Source organism: Thermobia domestica, chromosome 15 (assembly GCF_964235325.1).
Source record: "Thermobia domestica chromosome 15, izTheDome1.hap1.1, whole genome shotgun sequence".
Taxonomy (NCBI): domain Eukaryota; kingdom Metazoa; phylum Arthropoda; class Insecta; order Zygentoma; family Lepismatidae; genus Thermobia; species Thermobia domestica.
Window position 1 is genome coordinate 189,830,263 of NC_137468.1, and position 21,886 is coordinate 189,852,148.

Consider the following 21,886-nt stretch of genomic DNA (forward strand, 5'->3'; position numbering starts at 1 on the left):
AGTCGTAAATCTTGCGAGTGATTTTCGGAACACGTGCAGAAATTATCGCTTCACTGGTCGTTACTGTGGCACGTGGCATGGCTAGGTACAAACAAAGTGTTCTGATATTTCGTCACCGTTTCAACAATGGTACAAAGAATGAATATTTCCTCTGTGCGCGCTTAGAGGAAACTCCAACGGAAACATCTGAGAATTTCGGAAAGGTTTATGGGGTAACTACCATTGTCGTTGCTGTTTTTTTTAAATAACATAATAGACTCAATGCTCGCAGAAAAGTTGCGAAAACTGACAATCGCCCAGGTCTAAGCAGCTCAGTCAGAAAGAGTGAAATAATTAACGACGTCCGGGTATCATTTTAAATTCCGAAATTCAAGTCTCAGGGTAGTATAAGATCTTGTGTGGATTATTCACCAAATAAGAGCGATGTATTTAAAGAAACGGAAGCAATGAGTATGTTTCATGCCCCACTCCTCAACATAGAACATAAGAGTAGAAACTAGAAAGTGTGTTGGTGAGTTGTCAACTCAAAACATACTCATATATTACCATACCCACACTCTCGCCAAACTTGCCTTGTCCTACTGTGTTTACTTTCTTTTCCCCAAATCAAAGCATCGCTAAAGGGTTGCTTTTGGTGACAATATTTCTACCGTACCTTGAAAATATTATAGTCTAGGACTTACCGAAGTCATTCCATAACTAAGTGGATTGTGCAAGGCCTTGTTTAGAACAAATCTAAGTAAGTTGATTCTACTTTTTATCAAGGGTGCCCACAGAGGGGGGCTATGACGCAAACTGCGTCATTGAAATATTTGGGGGGTTAAAAATCTATATAAATATGTTTGAAGGGGTGTAAAATTAATCGAAAAGAAGATTTTTTTCATGGAAGAACACCTACGGATGGAAAATGGGGGTGTGCGGCATAGACATAAGGGGGTGGGCACCATTGTTTTTATTGTTTTATTCTTAACAGCCCTAGTCTAACTAACTAACTCTATGGCCTACGGAACCCGGAGGTTGAATGCCGCGTTCATAAAAGCTCTCCATTGACTTCTATCCTTAGCAAACTGGATCCAGTTTCTACTTTGTACTACTATTACTGGGAGGTCCATCTTAATATTGTCCTCCCATCTACACCTAGATCTTCCTAATGGTCATTTTCGGATTGGATTTGCAGTTACTCTCATTCTGGCTACAAGAACTATCCACCTGTCTCTCCTAGACTTGATAACCCTAACAATGTTTGGTAAACCGCATAAATTATGTGGTTCCCCGTTATGAAGTTTCCGCCATCTCCCGTTCCCGTTCCTCTTGGGTCTTGGGTCCGAATATTCGTCTCAGGTTTTGAAATGCTTCCAGTCTATATTCTTCCCTCAGAGTAAGCGACCATGTTTCACAACCATACAGAACAGGCACGATTATCGTTCATAACAGACCTAGTCTCGTTTTCTAATTGCCACAATTTATGTATTAAGAGTATTTAATGTCCTTGTCTGTTGCGTGGGATGATAGAAGAATTTAATAGGGGATGATAGGAGAACAATAGAAAGAAATGCAGAGATCTTATTAAACGCTTGCAGGGACATGGGTTTAGAAGTAAATGCAGAGAAACCTAAATACATGGAAGTGCGTCGGGACCGGAATACACCAAATTATGGATGCGTTAAAATATTAAATAATACTTTTGATAAAGTGGATACTTTCAAATATCTAGGATCAATATTAACAGAGGAAAATCATATTCACGAAGAAATTAAATGTCGACTCAAAGCAGGGAATTTGTGTTACTATTCGGTTCAAAATCTCTTGTCGTCGCGAATTCTGTCGAAGAATTTGAAGCTTAAAATATACAAAACGATAGTCATGCCTGTTGTTCTGTATGGCTGCGAAACATGGTCACTTACTCTGAGGGAAGAACATAGACTGAAAGTATTTGAGAACAAGATCCTGAGACGAATATTCGGACCCAAGAGGAACGGGAATGGGGAATGGCGGAAACTTCATAACGAGGAACTACATAATTTATATGGTCTACCCAACATTGTTAGGGTCGTCAAGTCTACGAGGCTTAGGTGGGCGGGTCATGTGGCTAGAATGGAAGAAAGTAGAAACGCTTTCAAAGTCTTGACTGGAAGACCAATCGGAAAACGACCATTAGGAAGACCTAGGCGCAGATGGGAGGACAATATTAAGATGGATCTCGCAGAGATTGAAAAACAAAGTAGAAAGTGGATGCAGTTAGCTAAGGATAGAAGTCAGTGGAGAGCTTTTCTGAACGCGGCATTGAACCTCCGGGTTCCATAGGCCATAGAGTTAGTTAGTTAGTCTGTTGCGTGGATGTTAAAAATAAAAAGAAAGCCAAGCATCAAACTTTTACTAATCATATAAATTTCAAATAGAATCTTTTCTTGTTCTAAATTCTATTTCAGTAGATTACTCTAATTGTACAAAATTTTTAGGAGCTACAATAAACAACAGACTTCCTACGGGTGAACGCACACATTTAAGTAAAAAAAATGGTGTTTTCTCTTGTGATCTATACAGTGCTTTTATTTCAAAAGACACCCTGCGTTCTTTATACTACGCTAATGACATTTCGGAATAATTTTCTGGAGAGCTTGGTATCCTAGTTGTACACAGAACCCACTGGTTACGAAATTACTCCGTTCCGCGACACTCTTCGTGAACCGAAATAATTTTTCCAACTGAAATTAATGTAAAGACAATTAATCCGTTCTATCCACAGGAACATTGGACTGTAAACATTTTTTTACGTAAGTGTTTTGTTACGAAGAATACAGAATAAAAGCATTTTCATTTTTAAAGGCAAATAAGTAAACTAAGTTAAGCAAAATAGTATGAAGGCTAGAAGCACAAGAAATAAATAAAAAGTTTTTGAATACGGAATTAAGAGATAATGTGTAGGACACAAGAGCAATAACACCATTATGACCATTTCCATGCATTGATGGTTTCTGACCTATGTACTAAGCCTGAATGAGCAACTGAATGAACGAAATAGTATTGTATGCGTTCGTGGAATTGGGCCTATTTCACGAGTGAAAGGGGATTAAGGCAGAAATGGTAATTGTGCCAATTAGGGAGGCGATTAGCAAACTGATACGATGTAAATCCTTGAAGTCTGCCAATTAAATCATGATTTTTCCCTGATTTTCGTGATCTAAAATTTGCTATTAATATGATCTAAATCAGGAATGCAAATAACCACTCGCCCACTGGCTCGGGGCGAGTGGTTCATCGGTTCGGTCGAGTAGTTAATATCATACCAAAGGTAAGTAAATGATTTCCATTGTGGCATGTGGGCTAGTAGTTTCTTTCCCTGGGCTAGTAATATTTTGTTGCTTATTTGCATCCCTGATCTACACTAATAATGTAAGGAATGAAGCATTCTTTAAAATTCACTGCAAATATGTCTAATTTTCGAACTAATCTTTAAAAAATATATTCATTATTTGTTCTAAAAGTTTTCTCGCATACCATACCTTTAACTTCATTCCATTTTAAAGGAAGTTAATCATAGACAAATTCAAGAAATGCTATTATCATCTGTTACCAGGGATGAACTTAGACGTACAGGGCCTTATGCAGAGCCGTTCTAACGCGTGATTAATGCCATACTAAAAGTTCGAGTAACATATGTTTCGTGCAGCAGTCAGACGTTTAGTATGACGCTAATCATACTTCAAAACGACTCTGCATAAGGCTCACAATGTCTTTCCATACTCATTCCAAGAATGGAGAAAGCGAAAATAATATTCAGAATAAGAAACTATCATTTCTGCTCTCCTATTCTGCTTCATATATATACAAATCACATTATTCCCATAAGGAAAAACAAAATTCACTATTATTACTGTTTGGACGATAAGATGGCTCTCTTCTAATACAAATGCTTCCAACTTGGGCATCAACTAAGAATACTGAGCATTCAACATCTTTATTCACTATGCTAACACGCTTACGAATTTCAATGGTCATTTTACTTGCATGTAATTATCAGTGGCGTAATTAGGAACTGACTATCGGACTCAAGCTCCTCCAAAATACTTTCATTATTATATTTTGGCATTGTACGTACAACACAAATACTTCTTACTGGTTCTCAAGCCCCCCTTGAAAGAAGATCCTAAATATGGCACAGGTAATTATGATCCCTAAAAATACCTTGTATTTCTTAACTTTCGGTTCTGTCCTAGATCCCAGTTTACGGAGGCTAAGAACAAGGTCACAGTACAGTGAGTCCCACTAGCTTTCGAACCCGAAAAAAACGTTATGATTTCCGAACAAATGTACATAAGAAAATGAAATTTACAATACACGTACCTTATTTCATGCTAAACACGAAAAAGGCTTGAACAAAAGCGTACACGTCAAAACAAAGACGATAGGTGGCGCCAGGGGAAGTGCTGCTTGGCGTGGTGCGCGTGCGTTAGTGTGACTCGAGTCGCTGCATCGCGAGAATGGTTCTGTACACCGTACAGGAACGCGTGTTCATTGTTAAAAAATATTGGATATTGGGATCGTATCAGACCGTTCAACGTGAATTTTGTCGTGAATTTGGATGCCGTAAAGGACCGTCGAAATCATCAATACATCATTTGGTGAACAAGTTCGAAACAACAGGAACGTTGCTTACGGGACATAGAGGCGCGCGTCCACGGATGTCCGAGGAGACAGTACAGAATGTGCGGCAACGTCTTTTGCAGTCCCCTAAGAAGAGCCTTCGTCGATTATCACAAGAGGTAGGGATGTCAAAGTCAACTGTGCAAAGAGCCGCCAAAAGAGCCAAGCTGTTTCCATATCGCGTTATAGTCGTCCAGGAGTTGAAGACTACAGATTGGGAAAAGCGCGTGATGTATTGTCGTTGGTTGCAAGCTTTGTTGCATGACAATCCAGGAATCCTAGACTATACTTGGTTCACAAATGAAGCTTGGTTCCATCTCTCCGGTTATGTGAACTCGCAGAATACTCGGGTGTGGGCCGCCGAAAATCCGCATGTGTACCATGAGATTCCACTTCATCCCTTGAAGGTGGGAGTTTGTGTGCAATTTCCCGACAGCGTATCATTGGACCCATCTTCTTTGAAGATAAAGTAAACACACAAGTTTACTTACACATCTTCAGTGAATTTGTGAATCAGCTGGACGATCAAGAACTGCGTCGCGGTTATTTCCAACAAGACGGAGCAACATGCCATACTTCCAACGTGGCCATGGCAGAAATTGGTCCTTTTTTGGTGACAGGATAATCTCCAAACGATTGTGGCCGCCAAGATCCCCGGATTTGCCACCACCTGATTTCTTATGGGGTTTTCTTAAAAGTTGTGTCTACAGAAACAACCCACGATCACTGCAAGAGTTGCGAAACAACATTGAGAATGCGATTCATGAGATCACACCGGAGACTCTACATTGGACTTTTCACAATATGGAACGCCGTGTACAAACATGTCTTGACGTCCAGGGAGGACACTTTCAGCACGAAACAAGGTACGTGTATTGTGAATTTCATTTTCCTATGTATATTTGTTAAGAAATTATAACGTTTTTTTCGGGTTCGAAAGCTAGTGGGACGCACTGTACTCATAGGCGCCGACTTGAAGAAAATATTGGGGGGGCCAAAACAATGAATAAATATATAATCATATTCAGCCGTTTTCTACCAACTGCTGGATAAAGGCCCCCTTCCCTCCAGATCTCGGTCTGCTGCGTCCGCTCCACTGCTAAATTCATGACCTAAGTCAAATTTGCGTAAAGGCATTAAAACAAACTCAAATTCTGGGAACTTAGTGCACCACATTGATCTTCACTTGTCATATCAATTTTGCCATAGTGTTGGTCGAAGCTTAGATGCTCTATTAACCCTTTTAGGTGTTTTGGTAATTTTTGTTACCATGGCGTACTATGGTCTTTGACCTCTTATTTAGGTTCTATAACAGGTACTTGAGTCGTATTTTATTAGTCAAGTCAAGGATAGACCAAAGAACGCAGAACCCCAGATGCGTTTTGGAACCGGATGGTCAACTTGGCTGCGCCAAGTGGGGGCGGAAGGGCGTGACTTTTTACTTAAGGCAAATTTCAAAAATTTTTCACGCCTGTAGTTTTCACGACATCAGATTGGAATTGTATGTACCTTTGGATATTTCTCAAATTTTTCTGAGATCTCTACGTAAAGCCGAGTCCGGGCACGAGGGGTGCGAATGTTCCGAGGGGCTGATTTTTTCAGAAAAAAAATCAGTTTTCCCGATTTTTCCGGTTCAGGAATACGATACGTACATGTGCTTGGCACCGTTGGAAAGGGCTTGTTATACTAAAGAAAATAACGTTTAAGCCATGACTCTAGGCTAAATAGTAATGACGCAGTAAATTTTTATAATAAATATATACGTATGTGTGTGTATATATTTATTAGAGAGCCTAAATTCAGACTTTCAACAATTTTTCTGCCCTTTGTTTTTAAGATACAAGATTGGAATTTTGCAAAATGTATTTTGAGAAAAAAAAATCAGGTCCCTACGTCAACCCAGGCCTAGGCCAGAGGGGCAATTTTTTTGGTTGGATTTGCAAAAATACTTCCGAGATTTTCATTATTATCTGGTTTAAGTGTATGATACGGACATGTGAGTGATACCTTTGGAAAGGGCTTATTATACTGAAGAAAATGGCGTTTGAACCATGACTCTAGGCTAAATAGGAATGACGCAGTACATTTTAAAAATATTTTATACCTAGGTATATACAGAGGAAGTTATGGAATACCATTTTCGTTTCGCTTGTAACTCAGTTAATAATTGCACATTAAAACAAAAAGGGAAACAAGTATACGCCTTGCATATTTGGCTTTATTTAAGCATATCTTGATAAAGAAGTTTCGTTACAGGGGTGGATAAAATTTATAATTTGTAAAGAAACCATTTCGGAGGGTAATATGAAATGGTCGAGCAGGGAATACAATAAATGCTATACAGAAAAGAAATGAGTTTTCTGTTGAACGTATAACGAATACAGTGACAATATATGAAAATTATGAATGCCAAGCCATAACTGATTGTGGTTACTTGCAAAAGTCATAAATATAATACTCTGCTTCAGGATCGGGACAGTCATTGTGTGTTCACATTAAACATGATGAACGCTGGAACCAAGCTCACCCCTTGTATCATCAGAAAATCTGCTGTAATAAAAAATATACTCAGCATTGTTGTCATCATAAATGTATGTTTAATTACCCAATACCGATAGATATTTTTGTAATCGGAATACCATACGGAATACGGAATACCATGCTTTTCTTGAGGGTATTCCATTTTGCCCTCCACGCCACCTTGGAAACGAAAGAGCTGTTAAACGCATTCGAAGGCGTATAGCATAATGACGCTTATTTGAAAACGGTGCTTTTTATCGAATAAGAAGGTTGTTCCTAATATTGAATTAAAGCCACCACGTAATTTACGACAGAAATTCTTGCTCCTCTTTGGTAATTCTTCCTCAACTGGATTATATTGGGGGGGCGAGGACCCCACCTTCAAATATTGGGGGGGCCAAAAGTGCCCTGCCCCCCCAAAGTCGGCGCCTATGACTGTACTAGTAGATGTATATCCTCCTGTCAGAATTTGGCCTTTGACCTTTGCTGAGTCAGCATTTCCTGTGTCATATTCTTCTATGTTTTTGGTTACGTGGGTCACGTGACCTGTGACGTCATGTTCCCTTTGTTTGATCACTATAGATCACGGCATAGATGGGTGATGTGCTCCAAAATTTTTAAAATATTGCGTATATTGCACCTCATGTGGAGGTTTAGGTGGACCTAGAATGTACACCTTTATTCTTGTTTTGGTGGAGGGGTTTGGTGTACGCGTCTGAAGGCATACGTGGGTCTCCTCAGAATTTCTTCAAATATTGAGTTTTGCTTATATTGCACCTCATGGGGGTTTAGGTGGTCCTAGAATGACCCTCTTCTTTTTGGTGGAAAGATGTTGGTGTGGGCGTGTGGAGGTATAGGTGGGTAATGACTTCCGAAATTTTCTAAATATTGGGTTTTGCGTATATTGCAGGTCATGGAGGATTTAGATAGTCGCAAAAGGCACCTTTTTCTTCTACTTTTTGGTGGAGGGTGTCGCTGTGGTCATGTGCAGGTATATGTAGGAAATGATTTCTGAAACATTTAAAATATTGGGTTTTGCGTATATTGCAGGTCATGGGGGTTTAGATGGTCTTAGAATGCAACCTTTTCTTCTTTTTGGGGCAGAGGCGTTGGGGTGGCCCTGTGAAATATTTCTTATTGAAATTGTGGGATATGAGTGGTCATGCAGTGAAAAATATGGGCTTTGGATTTATAGTTAAGGGTCATTAATTTTATTTAATAAATTGGCCAGCGTATTGCTGTGGTCCTTTGGAAGACTCAGTATTGAAATTTTGCAATCAGGCACATTAACTTTCTTCATTAAATGTTGTGAAAAAGGCATGTGTTGGTAGAGGGTGATCCGATTCCTGGTGCTAGCTCATGTGATTCGGGCCCCTTAAGGTAAGCCTTGGAATTAATTCCTTGTGGGAGCTGATGTAGTTAGGATCGCACTTAAATTGTGGGTTACGTCTTATATTGCCTTGGTATTGATCAGGATGGTGAAGTAAAATAATAATACCTTTGTTGCACGAATGAATACCGCACACGTGTATGATGTGAGACCAGAATTCAATTTCTGATAGAGCTCGTGTGTTTCAAATCGCCCATTAGGTGGTAGGTTTATGTTTGATAATGCCTCGTCGGTGAACGTTACGTTAAGCTAATTGTAAGATGAATATCGTTCGTAAGGAAGTGAGATAATTAAACATGTATAAACACAGAGACGAACATGCATACACTTTGTCGCCACGACGAATGGATAGCTTACTACATGTGTATGGTGTGAGAGACCCGAATTTAATTCCCGGTGGGAGGTCATGTTGTTCGGATCGCATTTTAAGCAGTAAGTTCACGTTTGATATAGCATCGTTGGGTTAAAATGATGTTAAAATAACCGTACAATATCGTTCGTAAGGAACTGAAATAATAATAATAATAATAATAATAATAATAATAATAATAATAATAATAAATAATTAATTAATTAATTAAACAGAGAGAGACACACGCGTACACTTTGAGGAGATAGGTTTGATAGTGTATATCATTCTTTATAGAGAATTCATTCAACTGAATGTATTAAAACGGCAAGAGATAGATTGAGTTTGATCATGCTGTTCGTTCGCTGATTCAGTTGTGTGAAAGTTTATGGTTTACGTACTATGTTCTTATGTGTAATTTAATACAATAAAAATGCATAGTTTCATCTTTTACCTTTAAATAAACCTTTGCTCGATATTATATGAAGGGAAATTCTGATGATGAACGTTAAGAGTTTTCCTGTTTTGAAGGATTCGTAAACGAAATTAAATATTTAGGTAATAGTGGCGGCTTTTAGAGAAAGTCAATATTTTAAAAATATGTGTATTGTATAAGTGGAAAATTAAAAAGGAATGTTTTTTAACCTTTGATGCTTTGGGTCCCGGTCAGTGATGAAAATTTTCCGATTCATAGAAACATACTCCACTTATTCCTACATCCTTGTTTAGCCGTGATGTGAGGAGGAAAATTTTCTTCTTTATTTTTCCGGAAATTTTTCGTTCTTAAATATCAGTGATCAAGTGACAGTTCCTCAGTATTCATAAAATTGACTGAAATCATGTATAGAAATGTTAAAAAGTGAAAGATCGTTTAAAGAATCTCAAAATTTTCATGGCTCAGACAATTTTCAGTACTGGGGACAACTGAAACAATTTCTCATGGATCGAAATATTTTCTGTCTTGTATGGAAAAATTGAAGAACTTTTTATGACTCGGAAAATTTACATCATTTTCAAGCAAAAAGTAAAACAACTTTTTCTGAATCGGAAAGTTTCATTGCTCTGTGGAAAAAAGTGAAAGGAATTTTCATTAATCGGAAAATTTTCATCACGAAGTAGAAACAATGAAAAAACTTGTCATAATCTGGACAATTTTGGATATTACGTATAGTGATATTAGGTGAAAAATTTTCCACTATATTTAACTGCACACTCAACTATAAAATTCAATTCCTGTAGAGGAAAGTTAGACAGCAACAAAGTATCATTTTCCAATTAGCTTTCGGAAACGAGAAATTTTCAAATATTTTAAGTTGAGAAGTAAAAATATACAGTGTTTCTATCTCTCTGTTTATGTGTGTGAGTGTGTGTATGGGTGTGTGAAATGCAGGAAAGATACATCGAGTTCGTAGAGAACAAATATCCCATTTCAATATTTAAAATGTAAGGAGAAATTGAAAAGAAACCTTTGTGAATTTATCAATTTCAGAAACAAAAAAATCCACTATTTTTTCACATGTAGGCCTGCCTATGTAATGAAATAACTACATAAAAGTTCCTTATAAAGATTATTTTTGTAATAGAAAATAAGAAAAAATGATTTTATTGTGTAACACTCGTAAATCATAATTTCAATTTTGGAATTTTGTATAATCAACATCTTAGAGCAGATATTTGTATCTTAAAACTACCATTATTATGTATAAAAATGTACTAGAAACAATGAGGATTCGATAGAACAAATTATATATATATATAAAAGAAATATGTTTTTTATTTTGTAAATTAAAATGAAATTACTTGTTGCTTTTAGAACAGCGCTAATAGTGCACTTTTTTGTTTCTTTTATTATTTTATTAGACTACACAAATCAGCTTCCTTATTAGTTATATTTCACTTTCTCTTCTGAATGAATATATGAATAAATCAATGTTTATTTCCAGAAAATGGTCTGTATTTGCTTTCATGAGTTACTTAATGCATGTCGAATTTTGGGTGCTCGAACATTTACAGTAGGCACTTTATTTTATATCTACTTATTTATAAATGTTGCAGTATGTAAATCTATAAAAGTAGTAAAGCTATGAGAAAACCGTCTTATGCGTATTAAACTGACAAAATCTAATATTGGAAGATCAAAGGGGGATTCTGAGGGAAGAACGCATTAAAGTTTTTGAAACATTTTTGAAATGAAAAATCGTTAGATTTCCACTTCATGAAACTTTTTAAGACAATATTTATTACCAATAAATTTTACGGCTAAACAACGATGTAGGAATATGTGGAGTATGTTTTTACGAATCGGAAAATATTCATGACTTTTAATAAATGGAAATTTTAAATAATAGGATGGGATATTTGTACTCTACGAACTCGATGTATGTTCCCTGCACTTTGCATACACACACACACACACACAGAGAGAGAGAGAGAGAGAGAGAGAGAGAGAAGAGTTGATTTTGAGTTTAACGTCCCTTTCAGCAGCGAGACTATATAAAACGGAACAACTGATTAACATGGAATCCGAACTACATGAGCTTCCGCTGGGAATCGAAGCCAGGTTTTCCATGCCAAAGGTGCGTATGCTAACCGCTTAGCAACGAAGGAGCTCGCAGAGGAAGAGAGAGAAAGAGAAACACTGTGTAAAATTTTACTGCCCAATTTGAAATAGAAAATTTTCCGGTTCCCGAAAGCTAATTGGAAAATTATAATTTATTGCTAACTTTCCTCTACAGAAATTCAATTTTGTAGCTCTATGTGCAGTTAAATCTACTGGAAAATTTTCCACGTAACATCACTATACATATTATCCAAAATTGTCCGCATTATGAAAAGTTGTTTCCACTTGTTTCTACTTCGTGATGAAAATTTTCCGATGTATGAAAATTCCTTTCACTTGTTTCTACAGAGCAATAAATCTTTCCGATTCACAAAAAGTTGTTTTACTTTCTGCTTCAGAATGATGGAAACTTTCCGACTCATAAAAAGTTCTTAAATTTTTCCATATAACACAGAAAATATTTCAATTCATGAAAAATTGTTTAACTTGTTCCTACATAGTACTAAAAATTGTCTGAGCTATGAAAATGTTCAGTTTCTTTAAACGATTTTTCACTTTTTAACATTTCTATACATTAATTCTATCAATTTTATGATTGCTGAGGATTTGTTACTTGATTACTAATATATGTTTTTAGGACGGAAAATTTTCCGGAAAAATATAGCGCAAAATTTTTCGAAATGGAAAATTTCCGCGGAATTTTTTTTTTCATCTCAAATCACTAGTCCCGGTGAAGAAGTTTGTGGTGGACAAAATCGTGTTCGTGTGTTTTCTTGGTTCCTTCGAATGTAGGATCACATGCACTCAAAACTTTTAGTTTTAACGTCTCATAGTTACGCACTTTAGGGTACAGAATTTAGTTGAACCTCTGATGTTTATACTTTTTAACGTGAAGGAGATAGATGATGGATGAAAGTGAATGATTATGAAATATTTTTGATATCGTCGTTGAGAATCGAACCTAGGATCACACACATTTAAAATTATAATTAAACGTCTCACAATGATTTTGTTCATGTACGTTAAGGCATATTAGAGAGAGAGAGGAAGGTAGAATGAAGAATGTTAGTGGAATGGAAAAATTATAAAAGGAAGATAAATTATATCTTACTTTTGAGTTAATTGTGACTAGAGAGTATGACAGCTCATTCGTAGAGCGCGCACCTTTGTTGTTAGAGATTTTTGCTTCTTCTTTGAAAAACAAGAGTTCATCTTATATACGCTCTGCCACTGGTCTCGTTTTGCATGGTGGCTGAGTGGTAGAGCGCTTACCTTTGGTGTGTTAGTTTGGTAGTGGAGAACATCATGCTCGTTGGTTTTCTTCGCGGTATTCTCACTTTTTCATTGTACCAATTCTATCATCATTCACGTGCTTTAATCATTGTCCCCTTTACCATAGAGAACAAAAACGTGGGACGTTAACGTGAAATATTTCATTTTATTTTTTGATTCTTTTAAGTTGTGTAGACTGGCTTTTATTCTTGAGAAATTGATTTTCGTCTCGAATTAATTTGCGGGTTCTAAAGCAAGTAAAAGATTTCTCATCTAGTTTAATGTATCGTCTCATTTGATTCATGAAGAACTTTCCAATTGAGTTAGATCCTTGTATAATGTGAAAAAAGATGAGACGATCATTAAGGTTTTCTCGTGTCGTTTTTTCAACTCATATAAAAGTTTCGTTTCGTTTTATTTGAAGAGTAGCGTATCCTTATGAACACGAAAGGCGGAAACGAAGTTAAGACGAAACGCATTCTCTCCGAGACTTGAAATGAGACGATACTCGTGAGCATTAATATTTAGTATTTGGAAATCGAGACGAGACAACGAAGATTGTTATTAAGTATAGACAGAACTAGACACCTAGAAAAATACTTTAAAATCTTTATTTCTCGTTTGGTAATTGAGCATAATCGTGAGACATTAAATTACAAACTCATTTCATCTCATGAGTAACTTGCACTTACTAACGTAAAACACATTTACTACGAGAAATCATTTTATAAGAATTTTTAATGAGACGAAATAGAACGTTAGTTACTTGATTGTATATTCATTGTCCTTGGTAATTTTCATAGGAAACTACTTTTAGACGAGATAATATATTTTTAAATTTGGGATGAGATGGGTGGTAACGGTTATGAATGAATAGAACGAAATAACGAAGAATGATAATGGAAAAGAAAAATTATAGAAGCAAAGATATGCTTTTGAGCAAACACACTTACTTTTGAGTTAATTATGTCTACAGGGCACATTAGCATATTGCTAGGGCGTTCACATCTGCTATTAGAGACTTTGTTCCGTCTCTCTTTAAGTTCATAAATACAAACTGTCTTCCTTTCTTTTGAGTTAACAATGTATGTACGAAAATGAATTTGAAGATTTGAGGCCATGGTAGCTCGGTGGTAGAGCGTACACCTTTGCTATTAGAGATCTCTATTCTATTATCTTTTTTTATTCGTGGATTCGTAATCAAGAAGCAGGTTTCTCGCCTCGTTTAATGGTTTTAGAAGTGCTGTCACGTTTGATTCATCAAAAACGTTTCATCTTAGTTAATTTATTGTGTGCAGCGACATAAAATGATATGATTATTAAGGTTTTCTTGTTTCGTTTTCATTACTTATACAAAAGTCTCGTTTCGTTTTATCTAAAGTGTAGCTTATCTTTATTAACACGAAAGGAAGAAAGAAATTTAAGATGAATAAGTATTTTCTAAGAATTGAAATGAGATGAGTTTCCTGAGCAATTGTATTTAATATTTAAAATCGAGATGAGATAAGAAAAATGTTTATAAAATGCAAACAAGGGCAAACATCTTCAAGAATACGAGAAAACCTTTACTTCTGGTCTCGTTACTGGGGCGTAATCGTGGGACATTAAATTATAAACTCATTTCATCTCATGAGTAAGTTCTGCTTGTTAACTTAAAACGAGAAGCACATTTCAAAAGAGAAAAAAATTAAACAATTAAATGAGATGATGTTGGAGGTTAAACTACAATCTTATTTAATGTCATGAGTAACTTCTGATGTACGAAAAAAATAGATGGAAACCTTAGCTCTCGTCTCGTTCCTTAACAAATTTTATCTTGTCTCGAATGTATTCGTTAGAAAATATTTTTGGTTGGTAATTTTCATAAAAGTTTCGTCTCATTTTCGACTGAAGAAACAAATTTAAGAGGAAAAAGCATTTTACAAGAGTTGAAATAAGACGAGACTCCTGAGCAATTATATTTAGTATTTCAAAATCGAGACGATATAACGAAAATCTTTATAAAATGCAAAGAAGATTAAACTTGTACTAAAATACGTTAAAACATTTATTTCTCGTCTCGTTACTGACGGCGTAATCATGGGACATTAAAATATAAACTAACGAGTAACTTCTGCTTATTAACATAAACCAGAAACATATTTCAGAAGAGAAAGTATTCTGCAAAATTTTAAATAAAATAAAGTGGAACGTTAAACTAGAAACTTATTTTATCTCATGAGTAACGTCTCTAGCGAGAGCCTGCTTCTGCTAAATTTAATTGTCTATATACGTACTTTTCCTGATTGAGTTTTCGCCGTAAATACCTGCCAACTAAAGGAATCAATTTATACCCTTCTAAAGGAGTGTTGTAAGAACGCAGCAACAACACGGATACTGTTCTTACAATATTTTGTCATATCACCAATACACTAACATACTGCACTGATATTAGCACAGAAGAAAAGAGAACTCTAAGTTCGCTTTTCTTAATCAAGTAGTATCCAAGAATGTCTGTCGGATAGACACCGACGTCTCCACCATACAGTGGCGAAGCGTAAACCCATAAATAGGGTAGGCCCGATAAACTAATAACACAAATAGCATTTAATGTATCATAAAATGTTTAAAATCATAGTCAAGAATTCTCTTTTAATTATTGAGTTAATCAAAAGAAACTACCAAATCTACTGATTTTAAAGAACTTCCTTAGCTGTATTTCTAACAGTTCAGACAGGGTTCCGACATTCTGGAAAATCATGGAAAGTCAGGGAAATAAAAACATGTCAGGGAAATCCTGCATTTTGCATAAAATGCCATGGGAAATCAGGGAACGTAAATGTGTGAGTGTAATATTATTATTTTTTCAATCTAGCATTGTTTCCTTTCGATCAGTTGTACAGATTGGCATGTGAAGAGCACCAAAATGATACAGCATTCCTATGATAACAGTGATGCAGTGTTGCTATTTCGTGCTGAAGGGGTGAGGTGCTGTCATCTTATTGGACATCGATTTTGAGACAGAAAAGCTTCTGAAAGAACTGAAAGTCAGATAAAGATAAACTAACTTTTAGGCTTGACAGTCGAAACTTGTTATTGGACACACAAAATTGTGGAAGGGAGCCTTCTCAAATACAAACTGGTACATGCTCTGTCAGCTTTGGACAACAGCCTACAAAAGAACAATCCATAACTTGCTCAGACTGGGATGAAACTCATCCTACAAACTCTGCATGAGCATAACAGAATATCTGATTATGTAGTTGAGAAAGCAGAGTGTCAATTTATGTCTTTCCGTACTGAAATTCAGGGGTCTCATGACTTCAGTGAATACGAAGAGTAGAAGTGTTGCATCAGGTTAGATGACTGGTTTATAAAGGTAGTGTTCAAGAAACAAGAATATTCTGATTTGTGAAATGTTGTGAAAATGTTTAAATTCATCCCACGACAATGTCTCAGTGGAGGGCGGGTTCTTAGTCAATAAAACACTTATTGTAGGAAACCAGATCGAAGATTCTCTGCTAGCACAGAGGCGGGTGCATGATGCAATTATATACTATGGAAGTGTAGAATCTGTTTCTGTTAATCAAGGAATGCTTCTCTCAGTTCGTTCAGCTCGGAGACGCTATGATGAATACCTCAAACAGAAACGAATCTAAAATGCAGAAGAAAGTAAAATCAAAGATGAAGAAAGAAAACTAAGTGTTGAAGTTAAGAAATTGGAAGAAACAAATGGAATTACGTTACAAACAAGAACAAGGCGCTCTCGTAGAACAAATTCAAGAACTGAAAGCAAAACAAAATTCTGTTTACAAAATGTAAATGTAAGGATTAACATGTCTCAGAGGTGGCAATATTAGGGCTGATAGTGGGCCACGGTGGCTCAGCGGAAGATTGTTCACCTTGGTTCATGGGGTCCTTGGTTCGTTCCCAGCTCGCGCCAGGTGTACTTTGTGGTGTACAAACACCGTGTGCGTGCGTCTTCTCGAGTTTCTCCTGTTTCCTCCCACTTCCTTCATCCCACCATTTCATTCATTTCTCATCATCACTGTCTCTTTTTAGCCTAGACGGCAAAACCGTGTAACAAACTTAAAGATTTCATTTCATTTCATTTTAGGACTGATAGAAGTGGCGTATCTAGTGGGAGGGCTATCGGGATCAACACCCGAAATAAATTTGATGTATGCACTTCATCAAAATTTATCAGCACCCAAAAGAAAAAAATATAAGTGCTTATTCACGTGTTGTGCATAGCCCCCTCCGAACGAAAATCCTAAATACGCCACTGACTGATAAAAATAGGTTTCAGACAGAGTTGACAATATATTCTTGACTGCATGTGATATTGCTTTTTATTGTATTTTCCAGCAAACAAAAAGTAATTTGCCATGGCAAATTGAGTGGTACTGTATCATACATTATACAGGGTGATTCAAAACAACACCGACAATGTTTGGGAGGTGATTCCTGACACTAAGATAATACAAAAAGTAGGGCAACCTGGGTGCACAAATTCTTCTTCAAGAGTTATAGGCTGCCAAAAACATAAAAATATGATCTTTAAAGGTTCATAGCTCCAAACCTATGGGACCTACCGTAGTCGGGTCAAGACTTCCCTTACGAACTAATATGTACTCCTATCCAAAAAATACATGCTTCAGAATCCTGCAGTACTCACGCAACAATTTGTAAAGTGAGAGTTTGGCTAAGGGAATATAATTTGAATTTCTCACCAACTATCTCTGTAAAAACTGTTGCAGAAGTACCGCAGGATTCTGAAACATGGATATTTGGATAGGACACATACTAGTTCTTAAGTGAAGTCTTGACCTGACAATGGTAAGTCCCATAGTATTGGAGCTATGGACATTTAAAGTTCTTTCTTTCATGTTTTCGGCAGCCTATAACTCCGAAAGGAAACATTTGTGCACCCAGGTTGGTCTATGCTGTTTGTCTTATCTTCGTGACAGGAATCACCTCCCAAACGTTGTCGATATTGTTTTGAAACACCCTGTATACTTACATGATACGTTTTGTGTAAGTAACAATTACTCATATTGAACATAAAAAATATGAACATGGTAACTAAAGGAGTGAGTTGGACAGGTATGGGAATGGAGGAGACCTTTTAAAAGTGCACGATAGAACTTACCCCATTACTTCGCGTTTATATTCAAGTATTTATGTCAGGGAAAATGTAATTTGTGTCAGAGAATGTCACCCAAAATCAGGGAAATCATCTTCACTTTTTTGTGGGAACCCTGTTAGTTAAATTTGTATATATGTATGCATAATAGATTTTTTTGTTTAATTTAAAAGCAAGAATGACTATTTCTATAAGCAAAAGTAAACGAAAAGTAGTCAATAATAACAATAATAATTATTATTAATATATAACACTAGTCAATGCATTTTGGAACATTTTTAAAATTATCATACACAAACATTTATATTTTAATGTAAAAAAACAAATAAAGTGAATTTCAGTATGGATTTTATAAAGGGAAATCGATTGTAACAAATCTTGTACATTTTACTTATTTTACACATTTAGGACTTAAGAATAGATTACAAGTAGACACTATATATATAGATATGTCAAAAGCTTTTGATTTCACAGAGCATGAACTTATATGTTAGATCTATATTAAGACTTCTAGACATATTAAGAAATATAGGTCTATCTCCATCGTACATTCGCTAGTTTGTAAGCTATCTAGCAAACAAAACGTTTAAAGTAAAAATTTGTCAAATAACCTCTAGTTACGGTTGCAAAAAGAATGGCATACATCAGGGATCTCCTCTGAGACCCCTTCTTTTTTCCATACTTAATAATGATCTGCCTGAGAAAATTCAATACTCAAATATTTTGTTGTATGACGATGATTTAAAATTACTTAGAATAATAAATAGTGAGTGTAATAACTACTTACTACAGGAAGATCTACATACTGTTAGTACATGGTGTAAAAATAACCTTTTGAAAATAAATTGTGAGAAAACTAAATACATATCATCAGTGGCGTATTTACGATTTTCTTTCGGGGGGGGCTTTGCTAACTTTCGGGGAGGGCTTTGCCTGAAAATGTGAAAATTCTGCAAGATATTTCATATACTTTACTATAGTAAGTAAGATTTCGGGGGGGGCTTAAGCCCGGAAGCCCCCCCCCTAAATACGCCACTGCATATCATATACTAACAAAACCCAAAACTACGTAAACAAATATGTAATTAATGGAGTAACATTGCATAAAGCCGAACACATGAAAGTTTTGGGTATAGTGTTCGACACAAATATCAAATTTACCTATCATATAAATGGTATAATCCAAGGGACGAGAAGAATAATAGGGTTTATTTTCAAACAATGGCCTGAGTTTAGAAATGCCAGTTCATATGTATATTTATACAAGATGATTGCAAGATCAAGATTAGAGTTTGGTGTAGTTATTAGGAATTGTATAGGTATAACATTGGCAAACAAAATTGAGGCAGTACAAAAACGTTTTATTAGGTTACTGTGCCATAAAATGAATAGAGATTACTACTCAGGTAGTTATGAATACTGGTGTCAATTTTAGGGATTGCAGGCATTGAGCGACAGGAGAAAACTTATTGAGATTTTATTAAGAAACCACTAGACAATAGCTATCATAATGAGTATTGCTTGCATAATGTACGTATAAGTGTACCAATATATAATACAAGAAATAGATCAACATTAGTTCCTTTGAAACCGAATCTGTAATTTTAAGAAGATTGACCAATTCTTTTAATTTAGTTTAATTTATTTTTATCAGTATAGAAGCATGAATTTTAGAGCTTGACAAATATTATTTTTAGTATTTTTGACGATGTATCTATATTGAAACTACAAATATTTTATGTTAATTTGACATGGAATTATTAATCCGATATTATTTTATTTCATTATTATGTAGCTCACATTGTATGCAATATGTATTAATCTTTTGCCGTTAGACTGTTCATGGCACAGAAATAAGTATTATTATTATTATTAAACAAATATTTACATGGTGGAAAACACGCAATGTGTAATAATAAATATTTCCATTTAGCTCCACTACAAATATTTTGAAGTGCTGTTCATATTTTCTTCTGTTTGGGATTTGCGGGAGGGGATGAGTAGAATTTCCTCCTCACTTGCTGTTTTCACTTCCTACATATTTGAAAATGGAGGGAGAGAAAAAGAAATTAAATTCTTAAATTTAGCTGTCAAATTTCTCGGATAAGCGTTTGTTACTTGCATCTTCCACTTTATAGTAAGTATAATACTGCATTTAATTAATGCATCATGTGATAATGACTTCACTAAAAATGTTAGTGCTCAAAACGAACTTCATTTGAATCAACGTAAGATGCAGTGACATATTTAAGAAGGTGGCATCCGTAGATAAAAACTCACTGAAATTTTATCGCAAATTTTTATTCTTATATATTACAGAATTTTCGCATTTCCAGGAACAAAGTTAGCAAAGTCCCTCCGGAAACAAGCAAGGTGCCCCGAAACAAAATCGTAAATACCATGCTGATTTTATGAAATGGAAAACTCAAATAAAATTACACAGAAATATTATTTTATCCTGTACGGTAGCGTTTGGTAAATTTATATATATGTTTAATGTATCAGACTTATATTCTATAAGCTAATATGGTCCAGGCCCCATATAGAAAAAAACAGCTACTCTGAATAAGTCGTGAGAGTGTACACCTAAATTTAAAAAATCACTAATAGAAACACGAAATTGTACTACTCTTTGTTAAGAAAACAATTTTATAACATATTAGCATTGGAAGATATCTTCAACGTTAAAACTAAACTCCCAGAGACGAGCCTTCGCACCTTCCCAACAATGCGTGCAATCCCCAGCAATAATAGCTTCGCTCCCTGAGCAGCACAGCACCTAAGCCTGTCTAGTGAGCTGGTGATTCTCAGACGGAAGGGTCCCCAAGTGTTTCCAACCCACTATTTTGTTACTGAACAAATCGAGATGTTGAAGTGTTGACTATATTTTATAAGAAACCAAAGATAAAGAAAATATACGGTAGGAAACAAGGTAGGCCCAGCCTCATAGTACGCTTCGCCTCTGCCATCATGTAAACTTTTCTCTGTCTGTAATGTAGAGCAAAATACGGTATGGTAGTTTGGACTTTCTCACCATCTTTTTATTATAAAAGTATCCTCTTGAATACAATATATTACATATAATAATTACAGGTTTCCCCTTATATCTTGAAGGTTGTTGGTGAAGTTTATAGGAGCTCAATGATCAGGCATTTTAGAACGTATAGGAAGGGTGGCTGTCAATGACAGTTTGTCTTAGAGAATTTGTTAATTAGGTGCTTTTAATGACCAATCGACTTAAAGAGGTAGAAAGGAGCACAATGACCAAAACATCTTAGAGCGTATAGGAAGGGTACCTCTCAATTACCAGGCGTCTTAGAGAATTGGTGGTTCGATCAACCAGGCGAGATTGATTCTTCTGTGGTGTGCTCTCCTCTTTTATACCGAAATGTTGTTGATAGCTTGCCTCTGCGCCACTTGTTTGGCGATAATAGACGATATCTCCTTCGTTGCTGTCGTAGGTAGAGTAATTACTTCAAACACGTGGTTTATAAAGACATGGTTACATTCAGCATGATGTGAAAACACGTGAAACCTTACAATACATATATAAATCTGAAAGGGTGGTAAGTGGTTTAGCTGTAGCTGTCGTAGGTAGAGTAATTACTTCAAACACGTGGTTTATAAAGACATGGTTACATTCAGCATGATGTGAAAACACGTGAAACCTTACAATACATATATAAATCTGAAAGTGTGGTAAGTGGTTTAGCTGTAAACTGATCATTTCCTTCTCATTCTAGGACTTATGGTTCCATCTTAGGCTTTGTAATTTATTGGTGAATGGCAGTAGGTAATTCCATAGGTTTTCACTAGGTTCCCTCTTCCTTTCCCAAGCCCACTCCAATAATTATTTTAATAAAAAACATTTTTATAGCTATCTGACTCCTTTAGTGTAAAGGTGATAACACTAGATTTTTAATTGCAGGTTTTGTTTCATTCTTTTCTCACTACTAAAAAATAATTAATACTTAAAACGACATTGAAAAACAAAGCAAAAATATATAGCATTACAAGAACCTAGCT

The 21,886-nt window shown here is 35.7% G+C and overlaps 1 protein-coding gene across 1 annotated transcript in view; it reads right to left on the bottom strand.

The window, feature by feature from the left end:
* The window catches only part of LOC145671413 (uncharacterized), a 44,074-nt gene that overhangs the window by 4,033 nt on the left and 18,155 nt on the right, over positions 1–21,886 (bottom strand). The gene's annotated exons all lie outside the window — the stretch shown is intronic.